The sequence below is a fragment of the Triticum dicoccoides genome, chromosome 1B (assembly GCF_002162155.2).
Source record: "Triticum dicoccoides isolate Atlit2015 ecotype Zavitan chromosome 1B, WEW_v2.0, whole genome shotgun sequence".
In the NCBI taxonomy this organism is placed as follows: Eukaryota; Viridiplantae; Streptophyta; class Magnoliopsida; order Poales; family Poaceae; genus Triticum; species Triticum dicoccoides.
This window is the reverse complement of record NC_041381.1, coordinates 371662365-371672905: the sequence shown is the minus strand read 5'-3', so window position 1 is coordinate 371672905 and position 10541 is coordinate 371662365.

Below are 10541 nucleotides of genomic sequence, written 5' to 3'. Positions count from 1 at the left end.
GCCCCTCTCTCTTTCCCGTATGGCCCAATAAGGCCCAATACTTCTCCCCGGCGAATTCCCGTAACTCTCTGTACTCCAATAAATAACCGAATCACTCGGAACCTTTCCGATGTCCAAATATAGTCGTCCAATATATCGATCTTTCCGTTTCAACCATTTCGAGACTCCTCGTCATGTCCCCGATCTCATCCGGGACTCCAAACTACCTTCGGTACATCAAAACACATAACTCATAATATAAATCGTCACCGAACTTTAAGCGTGAGGACCCTACGGGTTCGAGAACTATGTAGACATGACCGAGACACTTTTCCGGTCAATAACCAATAGCGGAACCTGGATGCTCATATTGGCTCCCACATATTCTACGAAGATCTTTATCGGTCAAATCGCATAACAACATATGTTGTTCCCTTTGTCATCGGTATGTTACTTGCCCGAGATTCGATCGTTGGTATCTCAATACCTAGTTCAATTTCGTTACCGGCAAGTCTCTTTACTCGTTTCATAATGCATCATCCCACAACTAACTCATTAGTCACATTGCTTGCAAGGCTTATAGTGATGTGCATTACCGACAGGGCCCAGAGATACCTCTCTGACAATCGGAGTGACAAATCCTAATCTCGAAATACGCCAACTCAACAAGTACCTTCGGAGGCACCTGTAGAGCACCTTTATAATCACCAAGTTATGTTGTGACGTTTGGTAGCACACAAAGCGTTCCTCCGGTAAATGGGAGTTGCATAATTTCATAGTCATAGGAACATGTATAAGTCATGAAGAAAGCAATAGCAACATACTAAATGATCAAGTGCTAAGCTAACGGAATGGGTCAAGTCAATCACATCATTCTCTAATGATGTGATACCATTAATCAAATTACAACTCATGTCTATGGTTAGGAAACTTAACCATCTTTGATTAATGAGCTAGTCAAGTAGAGGCATACTAGTGACACTATGTTTGTCTATGTATTCACACATGTACTAAGTTTCCGGTTAATACAATTCTAGCATGAATAATAAACATTTATCATGAAATAAGGAAATAAATAATAACTTTATTATTGCCTCTAGGGCATATTTCCTTCAGTCTCCCACTTGCACTAGAGTCAATAATCTAGTTCACATCACCATGTGATTTAACACCAATATTCACATCTGTATGTGATTAATACCCATAGTTCACATCGTCATGTGATCAACACCCAAAGGGTTTACTAGAGTCAATAATCTAGTTCACATCGCTATGTGATTAACACCCAAAGAGTACTAAGGTATGATCATGTTTTGCTCGTGAGAGAAGTTTAGTCAACGGGTCTGTCACATTCAGAGCCGCATGTATTTTGCAAATATTCTATGTCTACAATGCTCTGCATGGATCTACTCTAGCTAATTGCTCCCACTTTCAATATGTATCCAGATTGCGACTTAGAGTCATCTGGATTGGTGTAAAAGTTTGCACCGATGTAACTCTTTACGACGGGCTCTTTCATCACCTCCATAATCGAGAAATATTTCCTTAGTCCTCACTAAGGATATTCTTGACCGCTGTCTAGTGATCTACTTCTAGGTCAAAAAATTGCACTCCCTTGCCAAATTCAGAGCAAGATATACAATAAGTCTAGTACACAGCATAGCATACTTTAAAGAACCTATGACTGAGGCATAGGGAATGACTTTTCATTCTTTTTCTATTTTCTGCCTTGGTCGGGTTTTGAGTCTTACTCAACTTCACACCTTGCAACGCAGACAAGAACTCCTTCTTTGACTGTTCCATTTTGAACTACTTCAAAATCTTATCAAGGTATGTGTTCATTGAAAAATCTTATCAAGCGTCTTGATCTATCTCTATAGATCTTGATGCTTAATGTGTAAGCAGCTTCACCGAGGTCTTTCTTTGAAAAACTCCTTTCAAATACTCCTTTATGCTTTCCAGAAAATTCTACATTATTTTTGATGAACAATATGTCATTCACATATTCTTATCAGAAAGGCTGTAGTGCTCCCACTCACTTTCCTGTAAATACAGGCTTCACCGCAAGTCTGTATAAAACTATATGCTTTGATCAACTCATCAAAGCGTATATTCCAACTCCGAGATGCTTGCACCAGTCCATAGATGGATCGCTGGAGCTTGCACATTTTGTTAGCACCTTTAGGATCGACAAAATCTTCTGGTTGCATCATATACAACTCTTCTTTAATAAATCCATTAAGGAATGTAGTTTTGACATCCATTTGCCAGATTTCATAAAATATGGCAATTGCTAACATGATTCGGACAGACTTAAGCATTGATACAAGTGAGAAAATCTCATAGTATTCAACACCTTGAACTTGTTGAAAACCTTTTGCAACAAGTCGAGCTTTGTAGATAGTAACACTACTATCGGTGTCCGTCTTCCTCTTAAAGATCCATTTATTTAACATGGCTTGCTGATCATCGAGCAAGTCAACCAAAGTCCATACTTTGTTCTCATACATGGATCCTATCTCAGATTTTATGGCCTCAAGCCATTTCGTGGAATCTGGGCTCATCATCGCTTCCTCATAGTTCGTAGGTTCATCATGGTCTAGTAACATGACTTCCAGAACTGGATTACCGTACCACTCTGGTGCGGATCTTACTCTGGAAGACCTACGAGGTTTGTTAGCAACTTGACCTGAAGTTTCATGATCATCATCATTAACTTCCTCACTAATTGGTGTAGGAATCACTGGAACTGATTTCTATGATGAACTACTTTCCAATAAGGGAGAAGGTACAATTACCTCATCAAGTTCTACTTTCCTCCCACTCACTTCTTTCGAGAGAAACTTCTTCTCTATAAAGGATCCATTCTTAGCAATGAATCTTGCTTTCGGATCAGTGATAGAAGGTGTACCCAACAGTTTCCTTTGGGTATCCTATGAAGACGCACTTCTTCGATTTGGGTTCGAGCTTATCAGGTTGAAATTTTTCACATGAGTATCGTAGCCCCAAACTTTTAAGAAACGACAACTTTGGTTTCTTGCCAAACCACAGTTCATAAGGCATCGTCTCAACGGATTTTGATGGTGCCCTATTTAAAGTGATTGCAGTTGTCTCTAATGCATAACCCCAAAACGATAGTGGTAAACCAGTAAGAGACATCATAGATTGCACTATATCTAATAAAGTACGGTTATGACGTTCGGACACACCATTAAGCTGTGGTGTTCCAGGTGGCATGAGTTTGTGAAACTATTCTGTTGACACCTGATTTTGGCAAGATACAAAGTGAAAGGGTTTTCAACATGAGAAAATTTCATATCGCCGAGTGGAATAACTTTGATGTTTAGGCTATCGACATTCGACCTCATCTCAGTGGCCGAAGCTGTACTCCGAGTGACAAAATTTAATATTCTGAGTGCTTTTCGGCCGATTACGTCCTCAATATAACCTCAGATGAAGGAGTGCTCTAAAGGAATTGTCTTCGTCTCGTCGAGACAGTCGATTTTCATATATAAATCATCTCAATCCGAGTTCATATGCAAAAGTTATAGTCAATACGGTCTGGACAGGTCAGAGACCAAAATATTACGCTTGACACCAGACACATGTTGATAAGTGTCTGACGCAATGCGTGAGCAATTCGGCCTTCAAGATGGCCTTGAATTGAAAAACCTTCAACACAGAAAAGTTTCGTCTCGTCGAGCCGATCGATTTTCATATATAATTCGTCTCAATCCGAGGTCGTATGAGACTTGGAGAGACAAATCAAGATCAGGCTATGTTTTTGGTCGAGTGAAAAACTTACCATCCGAGTGAAAACTCACCGGTCGAGTGAAAACCTACCGATCGAGTAAAAGGTCAAGTGAAAACCTACCGATCGAGTAAAAGGTCGAGTGAAAACCTACCGATCGAGTAAAAGGTCGAAAGCCTACCGATGAGTAAAAGGTCGAGTGAAAACCTACCGATCGAGTAAAAAGTCGAGTGAAAACCTACCGATCGAGTAAAAGGTCGATTGAGTAAAAGGTCGAGTGAAAATTGGTCGATCAAGTAAAAGATTGTCTTCCGACTGAAAATGTGGTCATCATCCGAGTGAAAGATTGTCTTCCGAGTGAAAATATAGTCATCCGAGTGAAAAGGTCCAGTCGAGTGAAAGACTCTAATATCCGAGTGGATGAGCTCAAATCCGAGTGAAACTGAACATGTGCCCAAAAGTTTATCAAGATAATCTCGGATGAAGAAGTGTTCAATACAGAAGTTGTGCGTATCATCAAGACGGTAAACTTTGGTTTTGGAGTCATCGTCATCAGAGATAGTATATGACCTGCAAATTCACTACAACACTCGGATAATTCAGTCTACCGCAAGACCGAGTCCGACTGGAAGGTAAAAACGACCTCGAAAAGTATTCAAGATGGCTTTATTTGAAAAAGTGGTCAACATGAGAGTTGTTCGTATCGTCGAGGCGCACAAGTTTGATGTTTGGGCCATCTTGATCGGAGGTCATATGGAGGCTCGGCGGCCTGCACAAGGAGGAAGACAGAAGTTGGGCCAGATTCAGACTGAATCCGAGTTGGAATAGGACTAGGACTCTAGGACGCGAATTGATGTAATTTTTCTTGTAAGGAAAGCCTAGATGAATCCTTTACTTGTACGGGAAGTCCAGCCGCCTCTTATATATGTTGGGGGTGACGGCCGATTGAAGAACACACAATCGAACAAATCAATATACTACTTTTTCCTGTCTACTTTTTATCTCTCCACCGTTTTTCTCTCTCGTTCTTCGCTGTTCCTCGCGAATCCCGAGGCTCTAGGGGCGAGCGAATCGACCTAGGGCAGCCCATAGCCGCCGCAATCCCTGACGGGGTCCCTCCCGGGTGCGCGGGGTTTCGGGTCTGCAAAAGCACCCGCCGACTGTCTTGCGTATCGCGCTGTTGGTCGGGTCTCCTTCGACGTGAGCTGCGGTGCATCACCCCCGGCGTCGAGGGTACACGTGACGTGTTCGTGTGTCAACACACTTTTTGGCGACTCCGCTGGGGAACGAAGATCGATCATCATCATCCACCATGTCTGATCTTCCCAAGCCATCTGAGGTAGACGCCGATAACATCATTAAGCCCAGTCTTGATGAGATATCGGCCGATCATCGCCAAGTCTATGAGGAGTACAAGAAGGCGCGCGAGGAGAAGGACTTGCAGGAGTTCCTTGCAAAGTTCAAGAAGGATCGCCAAGGCAACATCACTCCGATTGAAGAAATCAAGTTCCCTCCTTTGCAAGCCAAGCAGGTTAAACCCTCTGTAAGTACTGCCTTTTCTCCTGAGCAGTGGGCTGAGATTGAAAGTCGTATTGCTGATGGTAACAATCTAGTCTATCAAACTTTCATAGAAAATACTAATGCTCAGAAGAATACATCTCAATCGACTAGTGGTAATGATGGTGTAGCTGCTAGTGTGCAAAACCCTAATCTGGCTTTACCTATCTCATCGGCGCCTCCCGTGCCGATGGCTTATTATCCTACCCAAACAAATCAGATTGTGGCTGCACCCATTAATCCTATTATGAGCATGCCAGGTTCGGTGGCAACGCCGAACCCAACCTTACCTACAGCTACAATCACTCGACCATTAGCAAATTATGGGTCGACATACCTGCCACAATTCCTACCTACAGCTAGTAATCATACTCCTCCTATGCCACCGCCACAAGCTTCATCGTCCACTATGGATGATGGTCTAGCTAATCTTAGAGAGGAGATGGCTAAGATGCTTCGAGAGAATTTTGGGGTTGAGTTACCTCGGAATCGGATTTACCAAAAGCCGTACCCCGAGTACTTTGATGCCATCCAGTGCCCTCCAGGATATAAAATTCCAGATTTTGTTAAGTTCAATGGAGAAGGCACAAAAACCACATGGGAGCATGTTAGTCAATACTTGGCACAATTAGGTGAAGCAGGTTCACTAAATGAGTTGAAAGTGCGTTTATTTCCTTTATCATTAACTGGTACCGCATTTTCATGGTTTTCTTCTTTACCACATGGTTCCATTCGAGTTTGGTCGCATCTAGAGCAGAAATTTCATGATCACTTTTACAGCGGCGACAATGAACTCAAGTTGTCACATCTAACATCGGTTAAACAGAAGCATGATGAATCGGTCTCCGATTACGTCAAGAGATTCAGAGAAACGAAAAACCGGTGTTTTAGTTTGGTGATAACCGAGAGAGACTTGGCAGACCTAGTGTTGAGTGGTTTGAGAACTCCCATTAGAGAAAGGCTAGAAGGCTATGAGTTCTTAAATATCAACCAAGTCTTACAAAGGGCTTTGGCTCAGGAAAGCCGAAGCAAAGACCTCAAAGAAGTGCATAGATACAAAGCCGATCGTCCAAAGATAAATATGGTGGAATATGACAGTGATCACTCGGACGATGAGGGTGATGTTTTTGCTACTGAATTTGTTTGGCCATCTAAGGCCAAACCCTTTACTTGCAATGATTTGAAACCGATTCATAAGAATCGTGATGAAGAGATGAAGTTTACTTTTAACATTGCTAAGTGTGATAGAATATTTGATGCTTTGCTGCAGGCTAAGATTATTAGAATATCTCATACTTTACCGCCGTTTGAAGAGCTAAAACGGCGTGCTTATTGCAAGTATCATAACTCTTTTTCTCATGCTACTAACGATTGCAATGTTTTTCGACGACAGATACAATCGGCCATTAATGACGGACGATTGAACTTTTCTGAGATGCAAGTTGATAAACAACCTTTTCCCATGAATACCATGGATTTGGAGGGGAAGAAGCTACTCATTCGGCCGGAGGTGGCCGAATCTGCTAATAAAGCTAATGTCATTGTTGGTGAGCCCAGGAAAGACAAGGAGGACAACAGAGTCTTGGGGAGACAGGTTGTGCTTGATAAGCAACCCGATGGCAAGGAAGTGATCAAAATCAACATCAAGAATCCTACACTCGGGGGGCAACCGCAAGTGCAAGAAAATACTCGTGTTAAATTTGTCAAGCCCAAGAGTCCAGAAGTTGGCAAGTGGAAGAAGAATGAAGTTAAAATGCAGCGCAAGCGGATCAAGCCAACTTTTGATATGTTGCTGTCCAAATATGCTAACCAGTCGGCCGGTTCTAGTTTCAATCGACCGACTCATCTGAAACGACCAAGGTCACCATCAGTTGATATGTTCAGTCGGTATACAAAACCAAGTGGACCAAGGGCGCAGTTTTCAGAAGAGCAGAAGCAACCTGTGTGGGATCGACTTGATTACTCATATAATGGCCGGCTCAACATCGGTGACTATCAGTCGGCTGGTAGAAATATGCGACCGGATGGAAATTATCCGAGTGTAAGAATACACCCAAGTGGAAGCTATCCGAGTGAAAAAATGTGGATGGGTAGATTCCATCCGACTGAGTTCCATCCGAGTGGATACCATCCGAGTGACATCAACCCGAGTGGATTCCATCCAAGTAAAAAGGTGCGCCCGAGTGGAAATTTCATGCATCTGGAAAGTCGGAAAGAATGGCGTGTTAAGTCACCGAGTGTTGCAGCAGTTGAGTCGGGAAAAGGCAAGGAGAAAATGGATGTCGACTCACTTATTTTGGGCACCGAAACATTTGCCATACAGCAGCCTATTGTGCATAGCAATCCGACTGAGCCGATACTTTCTATCGAGCCAAAGCACTCGGCTAATGACCATGAAGCAAGCACCAGCCAAGTAAAGGTGAGAGATCCTAAATACACTCGACCAAAGTGGTGTCCTCCAGGGCTAACAAAGACATAGAAGAGGAAACTACAGAGGTTAAGGAGTCAAGAGATGGCAGAGCAGGAGGCCGAGAAGCAAAGAGATAAGTTGTTCAATGACACTCGGCCCATGGTTCCAGCAAAACAAGTGTGGAGGCCTAAACAAATACAAGATACATCAGCCTCTACATCTATCACAGAAGTGCCTACACCACCCAAGGAGGACGATGCGACAGCTATTACATCGTCTACAACACTTCCTACTTCTCCTTCACTCGACCAGATTTCAGAATCGGTCGATCCACTTGAAGAAGAGGCTGATATGGTGGACTATGAATCTACACCGGTTCATGAAGGTATGGATATCAATATGGTGTATTACTTACCTGCTGAGTTTCGTGCTGTAGATGAGGAAGGGGAAGTTGCTCAGCTGGATTTTGGTCCTAAAAATGCAATATTCGAGAAGCCGAAAGAACCAGTAAAGCATCTGAAACCATTATATCTCAGAGGTCATATCAATGGGTCGCCGCTCACTCGGATGCTTGTTGATGGTGGTGCTGTGGTAAATCTTATGCCCTATTCGGTCTTCAAGAAATTGGGTTTGCCTGATGAAGAATTGATCAAGACCAATATGGTGCTCAACGGGTTTGAAGGCAAAGAGAAAACTGAAGCCAAAGGTGTAATGTATGTGGAGCTTACAGTCGGAAGCAAAACTTTGGCTACTGCATTCTTTGTCGCTGAGGTGCAAGGTAACTACAATGTTATACTAGGTCGTGATTGGGTTCATGCAAACCAGTGCGTGCCGTCCACTATGCACCAGTTTTTGATTCAGTGGGTTGATGATGAAGTGGAAGTCATTCATGCGGATAACTCGGTCTGTGTTGCTTTGGCCGATGCATCGGTGGATTGGCAACATCCCAATGCTACTTGCTTGACGGGACGTGACTTATCAGAGTTTGATTTTCTCAGCGCGACCAAGAATGGTTTTGTGCCCGTGTCTTTAAAGCCGACTGAATGCAATCGGCTCCAAGGTATGATATGTTTAAATGGATCCTAGTTCCGAGTGGTTACAAAAACGTCTTGCAAAATATCGGTCCAGCGAGAACGATATGTATGAGTCTATTGAGGAGTTGGATGACATGGATAAACTTGGACAAGGTTTTACATCGGCCGATCCGTTAGAAGAGGTAGATATCGGAGACGGATCAGTCAGTCGACCGACATTTATAAACAAAAATTTGAAAGCCGATTGTAAAGCTAAATTAATCGAGCTATTGAAAGAATATGTTTGTTGCTTTGCATGGGAATATCATGAGATGCCAGGGTTGAGCCGAGAGCTAGTGGAGCATCGGTTACCTATAAAGGCCGGTTTTAGACCTTATAAACAGTCGGCCAGAAAGTTTAATCCGAAAACATATGACCGGATCAAGGAAGAGATCGGTCGACTGCTTGAAGCTAAATTCATTCGACCTTGCAGGTATGCCGAGTGGATTTCTAACATTGTCCCAGTGGAGAAGAAGGGATCCGGCAAGTTGAGGGTGTGCATTGACTTCAGAGATGTGAATAGGGCTACACCCAAAGATGACTATCCCATGCCAATAGCCGATATGCTTATTAATGATGCTTCTGGACATAAGGTTATTAGCTTTCTAGATGGTAATGCCGGATACAATCAAATTTTTATGGCCGAAGATGACATGTACAAAACAGCTTTCCGATGTCCTGGTTTCCTTGGTTTATTCGAGTGGACAGTGATGACATTCGGATTGAAAAATGATGGGGCCACATATCAAAGGGCTATGAATTTGATTTTTCATGATTTACTCGGTGTCATACTTGAAGTTTATATTTATGATATTGTTGTCAAATCGGATGCTTTTGAATCTCACTTGGCCGATTTGCGTTTAGCTTTTGAAAGAATGAAAAAGTATGGACTGAAGATGAATCCTTTGAAGTGTGCATTCGGCGTGTCAGCTGGCAAACTTTTGGGTTTCATTATTCATGAAGATGGCATCGAAATCGATCCCAAAAAGATAGAGGCCATACAGAAAGTGGAGGCTCCAACATGCAAGAGAGATATGCAAAAGTTCCTTGGCAAGGTCAATTATTTGAGAAGGTTCATAGCTAATCTGTCAGGGAAAGTTGATGCATTTACTCCTATCTTTCGGTTAAAGAATGATGTTGATTTCACTTGGGGGGCAAAACAGCAAGAAGCCTTTGATATGATCAAGAATTATTTGTGCACTCCTCCGGTGATGAAAGCACCCAAGCATAGAGAGCCTTTTAAACTTTATATCGCAGCAGAGGAAGGTGTTATTGGTGCTGTTTTGACTCAAGATACCGAAGGAAAAGAGCATGCCATTACATATTTGAGCAGACGTTTATTGGACGCTGAGACAAGGTATACATTTATTGAAAAACTATGTCTATGCTTATATTACGCTTGCACAAAATTGAGGCATTACCTAGTGCCGAGTGCTTGTGTGGTAGCTTGTCAAACCGATGTCATTAAGTACATGTTGCATAGGCCAATTCTTAGTGGTAGAATTGGCAAGTGGGCTTATGCTTTGATTGAGTATGATTTGGCTTATGAATCTCTAAAATCCATGAAAGGCCAAATTGTTGCTAATTTTATTGTTGAACATCGGATTAATGACAAGCATGATGTTGATATAAACCTTGTTTCATTAGTACCATGGAGATTGTACTTTGATGGTTCAGTTTGTAGCAATGGCCAAGGTGTTGGTATTGTTTATATATCTCCTCATGGTGCTGTTTTTGAAGCCTCATGCCGCTTAGAATATTTTTGCACAAA